Raw genomic sequence first — 13,611 nt, forward strand, 5'->3', positions numbered from 1 at the left:
GTTGAATTATCATCACAAAGGTTGCATGTATGGTTGAGGTCAACAACTGATGGTGGATCAACCATCAAACAACCATCCCACTCTAGCCAATTACCTAGCGTTGAAACTGTGTCATTGAATCAATGTTGTTTTGTGGTTGAAATCTAATAAATTAAATGCCAGCGTTCAATCCAGTGTTTTTCAGCACTGGTCCTCCAGGCCCTACAAGTCTTAGGCATTTCCCTAATTGAGCACACATGATTTTAATTGAAGTCTGATTAACAGGGTTTTGCTGAACTGAAAATATGCAGGTCAGTATGCCTTGAGGACAAGGTTTGGGGAAGAATTAGTAATCTAAATGTTCAATCAGTATCAGCTGTTTTTCGCACACCGTCACTTCCACCTCCCATTCAAACCCCCAACCCCTCTCCCTCCACCTGCCAAAGACACACACACACACACACTCCATTCCCTCCACCGCCCACCCCTCACCTGGCCCCTCCCCCCTTTCCACTCTCCTCCCCTCCTCCTTTGGCTCCGGGTGAAACAACTTTTTTTTGTGGTGAGGGTTAATCACGTTATAATTTAAGCTCTATGTGTTGACAACATTGGGTTGTACATCTTCTTACATGTCTGTAAATGTCATGACTGACTATTTGTGTGTGATATGTTGACACAAAAACACGTAGAAAGCACTACAAGGAGTTAGGTGGTCCACCTCCCCCATTTTACACAACTGGTATGTCCTAATCACAAAGCCCCTTTGCAGCTGGCTTGGTGCAACCTGTTTCTGAATTTAATTATTCAACTCCCAGCACTTTTGTGGTAAGTGTGGCCAATCGACTTTTATCTTAACCTATTTATTGTAAACCAACTGCATTGTGTTGTGCTTATGTTGCAGCTTGGTAGGGAAATAGGCAGTGATGGCATAGTTACATTGAAAAAGTTTCAATGATTCAATGTAGAATCAACACAAATATGCATATAAATTGACATACAGATGATGGTTGAATCAACATTGATATAATGTCAGTTATGGTTGAAACCCAAACACTGATTCAAGATTTTGATCAGGAGTGTATATATCATTCCTGGCAGGGAAAGCATAAATGGAATGACATAACCAAGTGGCGGGCATAGTGTACAGAAACCTCTGTGCAGAATATGAACTGGAAGCCCCGAGATCAAAATGGGGAACACCCCAAAGGTAGTGGAGAATGACCGAGCTAAGACAAAATGGTAATGGCGAACCAACCGGACATTGTGGTGGTGGATAAACAACAGAGGAAAGCAGTTGTGGTGGATGTAGCAATACCGAGTGATTGCAACATCAGGGAAAAGGAGCACGAGAAACTGGAAAATACCAGGGCCTCAGAGAGGAACTGGAAAAGGCCTGGAAGGTAAAGACCACAGTGGTGCCTGTGGTCATCGGGGCCCTAGGGGCAGTCACCCCCAAACTGGAGCAGTGGCGGTGAGGTGTGTGGAAGGATTAAGAAATTTGTGACGATGAAGAGAAAAACGGCGCTAGAGGCCCCAGAGGTGCCAGAGGCTATTAAAGAAAGTGACTGAAGGCAGCAGAAAAAAAACAGAAAATACGACAAATCCTATATAGCCCTTGGGTTTACCATGAATACGTTCAGAAATGAGAAAAGACCTGTTTGGGTTTTCTGCTTAAAAACTCTGGGAGTGGACAGCATGAAACCTAATAAGTTAAGGCGACACCTGGAGACCTTACACCCTAGTTATGTCAATAAGCCCCGAGACTTTTTTCAATGAAAAGTCGATGAGTATCACAAACAGGCCAGTCAGTTTTTGAGCATGGCATCAGTAAATGAAAAAGTGCTGCTAGCCTTCTACAAAGTTGCCCACCAAATCACAAAGTGCAAAAAACCTCACACAATAGCAGAGGAGCTCATACTCACTGCAGCATTGGACATGGTTATAATCATGCTAGATGAGAAAAGTGCTGAGACACTGAAGATTGTTCCTCTTTCAAATGACACAATCAGGAGACGTATATCTGACATTTCAGATGACCTTCAAGAACAACTCTCAGAACATCTAGCAGAAAAATGTTTTGATGAGGCCACTGACAGCAATAGAGACTGCTTGTTCATTGCATATGTCCGTTTTGACATGTCAGGGTCACTGTGTGAAGTCCTTCTCTTTTGTAAATATGTACGAATAAGGGCCACAACTGATGTGCTCTTTAAACTGCTGGATTGGTATTTAATTGATAATGGACTTAAGTGGGAGAACTGTGTTGGTGTTTGCAGGGATGGGGCGCAGACCAAGGCGAGAACTAGGAATGGGTTGCAAGCCCTCATCAGGAGGGCCTCGCAAAATGTAAAATGGACCCACTGCGTCATACACAGGGAAGCACTTGCATCACAGCAGCTCAGCCCCAAACTAAATGAAATTTTGACAATGGATGCCCTGATCAGACATTTTTTAAGATTCTGGTAGAATCACATTTAGTCACGTGATTGGGCCATTCCAGTTTTCGAGTCACTTGTCACCATCATCACGCTTTACGACTGCCATTAATCAAGACGCAACACTATGCAACCATGTCTGAGGTGTGGGAACAACAACAATGATCAATCAGCAACTTGCAAAGTTTGCAGACTGGACGTTTCTCATGGTGGGAACAGCAGGGCTCACTTTAATACTACCAACTTGATTTGTCACTTGGAAAAATATCACCCAACCTAGTATGAGATATACAAGAATAAGGCTGCGAAACCACAGCAACAAAGATTATCTGAGGCATTTCAAAGACAAAAACGTGCTACCTCAAAACTGCGACAGGTTAATAAAGCTAACACAGAAGATTGTTGAATACGTTGCATTAGATAACCAAATACTTTGTGTTGTGGAAAACATTGGCTTTCACCGTCTGATGGACTTTTTCATAACGCCAGCAACATGCGCAAAGCCACGGATGATATGGGAGTGCAAAACCTGTGCTGCATAGCCCACACGCTTCACCTTATCATACACGAGGGTCTCCTATCGCAGTGCAGCATGAGTGACATGTTAGGTATTGGAAGAAAAATCGTAGGCCATTTTAAGCATTCCCCCCTTGCCTACTCCCGCCTAGAGGACATTCTGGTCGAGCTTAAGATGCAAACAAAACGTCTGAGGCAAGATGTGCAAGTAAGATGGAACAGCACTCTGTACATGCTGCAAAGCCTCCTGGAGCAGAAACATCCCCTCAGTCTATATGCAAGTGAGCACAACCTTCCCTCTACGCTGACTGTAAACCAGTGGATGTTGGCAGAGAAGACTGCATTAGTCTTGGCTCCATTTGAGGAGATCACAAGGGCAGTGAGTGCAGAGAATGCAACATGTGCTGATGTGATACCTGCCATCATAGTTGTGAAGCGTGCTCTTTCTCGAGATGAGGAGAATGACACAGGAATCCAGACCATAAAGCACACTCTCCTTGAGGCTGTAAAAAGGCGCCTCTCCCATATTGAGACAGAGCCACTCTACTACATCGCTACTTTAGTGGATCAGAGATACAAAGACAGGTAAGGCCTTATTTCAATGTTGCCTGTCATGATTTCTAGTATTTTTTGAGTTTGTTCTTAGTTTTGGTTTTGGGTTCTTGTTTTTACTGCTTTCTTGTGTTTTGTTTTTTCCTTTGAGTTTTATTTTATACTTTTGGTTTTTGTTCTCATGTTCTGTCTTTGTATTGTCTCTGCCTCTTGGTTCTGTCCTCATTGTCTTTGTTTATCATTATCCTCTCTTTGCCCTCAGTCTACTCCTGGTTTCTGCCACACCCATCTCCACCTGTCTGTAATTGTAATCACTCACCTGTGCCCACTCCCCATGATTTCCCTGTGCTTTAAAACCTGGTCATTTTCTCCACCTCCCCGCCGGTTCATTGTTGGTGTTAGGTTCACGTCTTGTCTCTAGTCCCTCCTCGTTTTGCCTTGCCTTGTCTCGCCGCGCCCTTGTCTGCTGCCTGGATTTTTGTTATTGTAGTTTTGCTGCCACATCAGCTTTTGTTTTCTGTTTTGTTATTTAAATAAATTTTTGTTTTTAAGTAGTGAGTCTGCGCCCTGGGTTCCTCTTGCTCTCCACCGCTTCTGACAGTTGCCGGAATTATTTATAATTTATGTTGTGAGTTAATCGTGTTAATTATTCTTTATAGTCCAGCCAGCCAGATGCATGACAAAGAGACACTCCTTGAGATTGTGGAGAAGGTCTACAGCAGTGATTCCCAGAACCGCGGGTCTAATTGGACTATGAGCGTGCAAAGGCCAACCCCCGGCTTTGTTTAAAAAGTCTAGCTCGAAGCTCACAGGGCTTCTCTTGTCTGCCCTTGCTGCTCGTGTCTGCTCTTCTCTCGTTTCTCCATCCTTTTTTTCATCCTCCCTCTTCTCCGCTCACGTTTAGTTTCCTATTTGTTTCTCTCGTCTCGTCTATTTTTGATTTTTATTCCTCTTGTTTTTCCGTTACTGACGTCATCACATTTTTCGCTTTGAACCAAATTTTTATTAATAAGTTTTTCAGTTTATTTCAGCGATCAATATTGGCGTTAATTTAGTAAATCAGTTAAATAAGTAACAGTCTGAGTTTTTAATAAAATTCCACTGCGTCGCTGTCGCGAGATCTACTCTTAACCCCAGCCTTACCATCAAACCAGCTTGGAACAGCCATGCTAGAGTTGTTCACCTGCCTGCCAAAGACGAGCTGCCGACTGTTTGGACCACCAGAACCTGCCGAAGGTTAGACTCAGCTCCTACTGACAGAAAGTGTTCTAGAGACGACATCTCCCGGTCAACTTCCTTCCACCGTGGCCTAAAATGTTCCCAACTGGTACAGAGAGACAGCAGCCAGACAGATCCTTCTCTTGGTAGGATAAAATCTCTAATCTGTTTGCTGGCTTCTGATGGTGCTCATAGCTGGACTTAGAGTTAGTCTCACTCAGATGGTCAAATCCATAATAATAACTGTCATTTCTATTACACAAAGTTAATTTCTTAAACCCATTCTGCCACAAAATTTTAACTTCTCCGATTGAATTAGACTTTCTTTTTAACCTCCATGCCATTACAACTGCCATAACTTGTGTTATATTTGTTTATTCAATAAATGTCACATAAATAGTGTAAAAACTTAATTCAGTGTGCATGTGTTTTGATATGATTATGATTTTAATCCCAAGTGAAGAACTCATGATTTAGGGTAATATATATCAAGCCTGATAATTACAAATTATAGATTTATGTAATATTTCCCTTGTTTGAGAGGGATTTAGAATTTCGGTTCCCTAGGGGGCTAAGACAAAAAATAATTGAGAATCACTGATTTAATCCAACACTAAATGCAAGCATTCTCATTGGCTGTTTGGTTTGCAAAACAAGACATTGCTTTTGTAATCTTGCTCAGCACACTGATTAGGGTCGCTTCTGGGCCAATTCCTCCCACCGCAGCTCCATTTCCTCTCGCCTCATTGCAGTCTCATGATTGTGAGTGTCACATGCATCTGTTAGCAGCTGATGGATGTAACACTCACGTTGGTCCCAGTTTCTCACCTCCTGCCTGTCCATTTGTTCCATGGCTGCAATGAAATCTGTGCTGTTGGACTCTTCCGCTTCGCAAAATGAGAACCTGAAATGTAACTCTACCTCTACACCCTGAAACCTATTATTTCCAATGGCATGTGCTTCCAGTGATGCTCCACTCTACTTTCAAAAGTGTGACCTTCTTCTCTTAAACCTTTACTTATAGACCTCTCTCCTCCACCACCCCCAGGTTCTAGGAAGACTGCTTGGGTTCTTCCTTCATCTTCAACATCTCCAACCCCCTCCTCTTCCTCCACAGACTCCAGCTCATCGTCATCTCAGATGAAGAGGAGAAGAAGAAGTCAAAGAAACACACTGATTAATTCTAATATAGTTTAAGTAATTTTGTTTTAGTTTTTTAATCAACAGTAGTTCAGAAGTTCAATAAGCAGAACCAGTAGTTGAACCCTTTGAGAAAGAACAAATAATGCAAGAATTGTGCAAAACAAATTAAAAAATGTATCTCTTCACTTGTCGATTGGTTTGGTTAGGGTAATTATAAGCATTTGTCAGTGTAATAACACTTTATGAGTTATAGTTCAAGGTTTTACACTTTACTTGAGGTAGAAGGGAAAATATTAATTACTCTTAGAGAATTAGACTATGTAAGGTAAGGTAAGGTACATTTATTTATATAGCACTTTTCAGCACAAGGCGACTCAAAGTGCTTTACAACACAAGAACAAAATTACAGACAAAGTTACAGACAAAATACAAGAGAGAAAACTAAACTAAACAACAATACAAAGTTACAGAACATGACAATGCAGGTACAAGATAACTAAGCTAAAACATGATAATGCTAAATAAGGTACAGGATAACTAAACCACTAAAACATGATATTACTAAACTAAGGCACGAAGAATCTAGCTAACAGTGACAAGAATAATAATAAACTAAGAGGTACCAAAAGAAGGCCCGCTAACAGCCAATTATATATAATATGATAACTAATTGTACAGTAACTAAGCTAAGTGTACAGGAAGGCTAAATAAGCTAAAACATGACAATGCTAAAACTAACGATACTGAACTATCTAAAAGTACCCCAGGTCCGCTATACAGCTGAAGTAAAACCAGACATATCTAAGCATGAGCTAAGACAGTCAAAAATAGTACCTAAACTAAACAGATCTAAACATGACTAAATGTACAGAAATAAACTAAGTGTACAGGAAGCTAAAAACATGAAAAAGCTAAACTAAACAGTACCAAATTTCTAAATGGTACCAGTGGCCCGCTAAAACAGCCGATGTAAGAATTACTAAGTAAGATAGAGAAAGAAGGAGGGGGGGGGAGAGAAATGGCAGAAACAGCAGAAAGTGTGCGTATGTGTGTGTGTTTGTGTGTAGAGACAGTGAGAAGACGGTGTAGTGTGTGTGGTGTGTGTGTGTGTGTGTGTGTGTGTGTTTGCAGATAGGTCCATGAATCACGTCACAGAGGCCATTGTCTTTGATAATGATGGAATGATATCAGTGAGCTCTGGATGGACACAGAGATGTAGGCAGAGGGGGACATCTTGTTTACATAGTTTCAGGAGAAATTTGAAGATAGCTGACCAAGGTCAGCCTAGGGGAGCTAAATTCACACATCCGCCTTCCACCAGGAGCAGAGAGATGACACTTAAAGACATCTTTATAACTAGTCCAATGTTTTCCACTTTACTTGAGGTAAAGGATAATATAAATGACACAATTAAAATGGTGTCATGACAGCCAAAGTTAAGTAAAGTTAACTAACAACAAATGTCAGAGTTATGTCATGTAACTTGTTAAAGTTTGATAATTAATACCTGTAATAACATTTATGACATGTTATAATTTATTGGTCAAGTTGTCATAACAAAGACATTTAAAACAATGTCAACTTTGCATTAAAGGTGTAATAATTTACCGAATGACACTTATTGACAACAGTCATAAACATTCACAAAGACTTGTTCATGTTCATGACAGGTGTTATGTCACGTTTGTGACAGTGTCATGTCAGTCCTATGCACGCCCCTTCAAATAAACTGTTTTTTGAGTTATTTTTTGAGTAATTTTTTTGTATTAGATTTACGGTAATTCGTGTTTCTGTAGTCTCATTTTATTTCTTGTTATCCCTATGTTTTTGTTTGTTCCCTGTTTTGCCCCTTATGCCCTCTACATTCTATGTGCCATCACTCACTCACCCTCCCTCAGTAGTTTTTACATAATAGCCTAACTTAACCACCTGCACCTGTTCATTGTTAGTAACCGAGACAACAAAAAAGCCGACCTGGGAAAAAGAACCAGGGGAAACCAGACCTGGGTGGATGGAGGGGGAAAACCAAAAGGGTGGGGGGCAAAAAAAAAAAAAAACAGACCAATAAACTAAAAACCGACAGGGCAAAAGACCTGGGGAAACACAACAAACAAAAACAAAGAAATCAAAGTTCAAGAGGACGGTCGCCGACCCCCGCAGAGACACTGGTAGGTTTAATTGTCCATGGGAATGGCACAGGAGGTGACAAGACTGGCTCTGCAGAGGACCAGACCACTTTAGGTAATGCGGTAGACTTGGCTGGCTCGGGCTTAGAAGGCACTGCAGGCGGCGCTGGGGGCACTGAAGGCTCTGCAGAGGGCGCTGGAGACACGGAAGGCTCCGCAGAGGGTGCTGGAGACACTGATGGCTCTGCAGAGGGCGCTGGAGACACAGAGAGTGGCACTGGAAATGCAGAGATTAATTGTCCTTTAAAAGAGTTATTTCGTTGAATAAGTTCATGAATATTGGTAGGCTGAGGAGACCAGATTGAGACAGAAGAATACTTTCAATGAATATGCAGGTGGAGAGATTATGCTTTGGGTCCGTATTATTTTGAGTAGAGCAGAGTAGTTTCTGAATCATAGATGAAATGTTCAGAAGCTCGGCAGGTGGGCTCTCTAATGCGTCTATGTGGTGGTAAAAAGAAGAGGGATCCAATACTGGAGACTGGGAGGGAGACATGGGAACAGGACCTGCTGTACATGGAGCTGATGGAATCGTGATAATTGCCGTGGCCGGTGGAGACAAGGGAACTGCCGCGGTTGCTGCCTTCCTTCACCAACGGCGACCCTGAGATGCTGGAGAAACTGCTGCCAGAGGACGGGGCCCATCCAGGAAACTTAATGGGTGCTCTTCCCGGAACTCCGACAGGATCCGGTCCTTCTCCTCAGTGGAGAGAGCAATGCAGGGGATGATGTCTGCTGGGTTCTGTTGTGGCTGGTTCATTCTATAATGAGCAGTGGAGAGCAAAATGAACCCAGAGCCCAGACTCATTATAAAAAACCTGATTTTTTTTTTTTTTAAATAAAAGAAACAAAAACAAAAGCTGACATGGCAGCAAAAATACATGATATCAACAAGCAGTGTGTCTGGGGTGTGTCTTAAATGCATTCCCAGGCATGCCTCCAATAAGTTCAGATGCTGCCAACAAACCTATCAAAAGCTTCCAATGCCAGGGCATCATCTTCTGGGCTGCCCCAAATAATCTTAGTGTATGTCAACTTATGACTTTGAAGAAAGTAATAATGAAAGGTGGTGAGTTTCTACCTGAAATGAAAAAGTTCAATTGTCTGGGAGTGATGTTAGGTTGAATCAGGACATGCCTTGATGGATTGAGGCCTTGTCCACAGTAATGAGGGTATTGCTCCTGTAGGAGGGTACATGAAATATAATGCAGATGTTATGAATCGTTAACAGTTTATAAGATTTTAACATGGGGCACCACCCTCGGACAGTGGGAAATATTATATAAACCTAGGAAGTATATATGTTTATTAGTCTCAAAAATTAAGTTACCCTAAACCATGAGTTCTTCACTTCGGAGTAAGATCATAATTATATTTACACACACGCACAACTGAATTAGTTAGTTTTGCACCATTTATGTGATGTTAATTGAACAACCAAATATATCACAAGTTATGGCAGGTTTTGAAAAATTACTGAATGTTTGAATTTGGTACGAAAATATTGACATGAGGTGTTGAATCAGCATAAAAGTTGAACAGGAGAGTTAGATTAATCCCAAGAAGTTAAAACAAAAGAGGGTTTGAAAAGTTAAGCTTTCAGACAAAGGAAAAACAAACAAACCAAAAAAAATGTGATTCAATCTTTACAACTTTTTGCCTCAAAGATAGAAAAAAAATCTAATTAAAAAAAGAAACACACTCGATCAATAATTAGTTTACCTTCTTCTCAAATGGAGTTGAGCCTTTAGAAAAAAAAAATCATGTTTAATGAGTACTGGAGGAAAGCACATTACATGTTTATAAGGCCATCAAGCACCAAGTTCCTGGGGGTGCACATCACTGATGACCTGACATGGACAACCAACACCACCTCCCTTGTAAAGAAGGCACAGCAACGCCTCCACTTTCTACATAGGATGAGGAGAGCCAGTCTTCCCCCTCCAACACTCACTATCTTCTACAGGGATGCCATTGAGAGCATTCTCACCAGCTGTTTGTCAGTCTGGTACAGCAGCTGTCATGTTGCTGACCAGAAGGCTCTACAGAGAGTAGTGAGAACAGCTGAGAAGATCATAGGAACAGCCCTAACCCCCATACAGGACCTGTACCAATCCAGCTGCCACAGAAGAGCCACCAACATCATCAAAGACCCCACCCACCCCTCACACAAACTGTTTACCCTCCTTCCATCTGGCAAGCGCTACAGCAGTATGTGCTGCAGGACCACAAGGCTCTGCAACAGCTTCTTCCCACAGGCCATCAGACTGCTGAACACACTCCTGAACACAGGGACCCCCTCTCCTCCCCCCCTTACACACACACACACACACACACCATAGATTTAATCAGATGCAGCAGAACTGACACCGTGGTCTCTTTCTTGGAGTCGGGAAGTCTGTGCCGTCAGTGTTGTATAGCCGGTGGGCATATAAATCTTGATTAAAGTCAACAAAAATGATTAGTTTATGGCTGTTTTGGGGTTCAATAAAAGGGGAATGTTGATGAATTGACCACTCTTGATCTGATAAGATCCAGGGAAAGAGACATTTGAGTTTCCTTCCAAACACTGATGAAGCAGTCAATTTGTTTTAGGATATTAATGCAGAAATAGCCCAAACTCTGATGTAGGACCCTACATTTCCTCCACTTGCAAATTACCACCTGGTTCCAACGTGTGTGAATTGCAACCAAGGTCCATACAGCAGAAGTATTCCAACGGTTGCTGATTGATCCCACAACAGCATTAAAGTAAAGGTAGTTCCATAAAAAATCCAAAAGGAGTCCTCTGGAGGGCAATGTGAGGTAGGCCACTGAAGGATAAGGTAGGCTGGACAATTCATCAGGTGACATATGGTGCTCATCTAATTAAGTATGGAACTAATTTATGGTATAAGAACTAAAGTTAATAAAATTTAGAAGCATGCATTCCTAAGGATAACCTAAAATCTCACAAGATGGCGCCGCGGATGGCTGCCTTGGTGTTTTGGTGCTCTCTATTTTATTTGTTTTTATGTGTTAATACTGTGTCAGCATGCTCATACAGGCGTGAGGAGCTCCTAAACATCAGATATTCTATATCTGCGGTCCTATCACCGATCTTTTTGGCATCTGCAGCGGATGTGGTACATTTCTTCACGAAGAGAGTTCAACGTTGCAAGAGAGGTAAAAGATCGGGCGCCCTCGTGCGTCTTCGCAGACGGAGCTCACGCACACCTCTTCCCGGGATCTTTCTATCCAACGTTCCCTCACTCAGCAATAAAATGGATGAACTGGCATTGCTGATGACTAGGAGCAAGGACTTTTCCTCCTCATGTGTGCTATGCTTCACGGAGACTTGGCTCTGTGGCCAGATACCAGACTCTGCGCTACACCTGGACGGATTTCAGCTGTTTCGTGCGGACCGGGACTCGGAGCGCACCGGGAAAAGTAAAGGCGGAGGGGTATGCTTCTTCATCAACAATGCTTGGTGCAACGATACGACTGTGATCTCCCAACACTGCTCAACTGCTCTGGAAACTGTAAGCCATTTTACTCTCCGCGTGAGTTCGCTTCTTTTATCCTTGCCGCCGTCTACATCCCGCCGGACGGAAATGTTAATGAAGCTCAGCGTGCGCTCGCGACCCAGATTATGTGCGTGGAGCGAACTTTTCCGGACTCCTTAGTCAGAATTCTGGGTGACTTTAACAAATTTAATCTGTGCCAGGAATTACCCAAATACAGACAGTTTATTAAATGTCCGACCAGAGCAGAGAACACCTTGGATCACTGCTACACCACTGTGAGTGGAGCATACCGGGCGGTCCCGCGCCCAGCTCTGGGACTTTCAGACCACATCCTGGTTCACCTGATACCAGCTTATAGGCAGAGGCTGAAGCTCGCCAAACCAGTGAGGAGGATTTCAAAGCAGTGGACCAACGTGGCAGTGGAGGAGCTTCGCAGCTGCCTGGATTCCATAGACTGGGAGATGTTCAGGGCAGCCACAAACAATCTGGATGAATTTACTGACGCTGTGACCTCATACATCTGTTTCTGTGAGGACAGCATTGTTCCAACACGCACCAGGTATCATCCAATAACGACGAGCCCTGGTTCACAAGTAAACTCAGGCAGCTCTGGATGGAGAAAAACAGAACATTCAAGAGTGGGGAGAGAAACAGCTACAAGGAGGCAAAATATAGGTTTAACTCAGAGGTTAGAAAAGCTAAATCAATATATTCTGAGAGACTCCAACAACAACTTTCTGCCAATGACTCCTCATCAGTATGGAGGGGGCTTAGGCAGCTGACCAATTACAGGCCTACAGCCCCCCATGCCGCCTGCGACCTGAAACTGGCCAACAGCCTCAACGACTTCTATTGTCGCTTTGATGGCCCATCAGACAGCCCTGAAACCCTTCCAGTCACCAACAATCACTCCACTCCATTACAGCACACTGTGGTCTCAGCCCCCTCCCCCGGCCCCCTCACTATCCAGGAGCAGGATGTGCACAATCTCTTCAGCAAGCTGAACCTCAGTAAGGCTCCGGGTCCAGATGGTGTCTCCCCCTCCACCCTGAGACACTGCGCAGATGAGCTCACTCCCATCTTCACGGACATCTTTAACACCTCCCTGGAGTTGTGTCATGTGCCAGCCTGCTTTAAATTCTCCATCATCATTCCCATCCCCAAGAAGCCTCAGATTACTGGTCTTAATGACTATAGGCCTGTGGCTCTGACGCCTGTAATCATGAAGACATTTGAGCGACTGGTCCTCTCCCATCTCAAGACCATCACCGCCCCTTCCCTAGACCCGCTGCAGTTCGCCTACAGAGCTAACAGGTCTGTAGACAATGCTATTAACCTGGCCCACCATTTCATCCTGCAACATCTGGACACCCCAAAAGCCTACACCAGGATCCTGTTTGTGGACTTCAGCTCCGCATTCAACACAATCTTGCCACACCTGCTCCAAGATAAGCTCTCTCAGCTCAGTGTGCCCGACTCCATCTGCAGGTGGATCACCAACTTCCTAACTGATAGGAGGCAATACGTGCGGCTGGGGCCGACCATCTCGGAGACTCGGACCATCAGCACCGGTTCCCCCCAAGGCTGTGCACTTTCACCTCTGCTCTTCTCCCTCTACACCAACTGCTGCACCTCCAGCCATAAGTCAGTTAAACTGATTACGTTTGCGGACGACACCACCGTCATCGGTCTGATCTCGGGCGGGGATGAGTCTGCTTACAGGATGGAGGTGGATCGGCTGGTGTCTTGGTGCAACTCAAACAACCTGGAGCTTAACACTCAGAAGACGGTGGAGCTAATTGTGGACTTCAGGAAAGCCATAGACCCACCACGCCGTCTTGTTATCAAGGACCTCACCATTGCCACTGTGGACTCCTTCCGCTTCCTGGGTATCACCATCAACCAGGACCTCAAGTGGGAGCCGACCATCAGCTGCATCATCAAAAAAGCACAGCAGAGGATGTTCTTCTTACGACAGCTGAGGAAACTCAAAATGCCAACTGAGCTGATGGTGAAGTTTTACACAGCTGTCATTGAGTCCATCCTCACCACCTCCATCACCGTGTGGTACGCTGG

The sequence above is a fragment of the Kryptolebias marmoratus genome, linkage group LG19, assembly GCF_001649575.2.
Source record: "Kryptolebias marmoratus isolate JLee-2015 linkage group LG19, ASM164957v2, whole genome shotgun sequence".
Taxonomy (NCBI): Eukaryota; Metazoa; Chordata; class Actinopteri; order Cyprinodontiformes; family Rivulidae; genus Kryptolebias; species Kryptolebias marmoratus.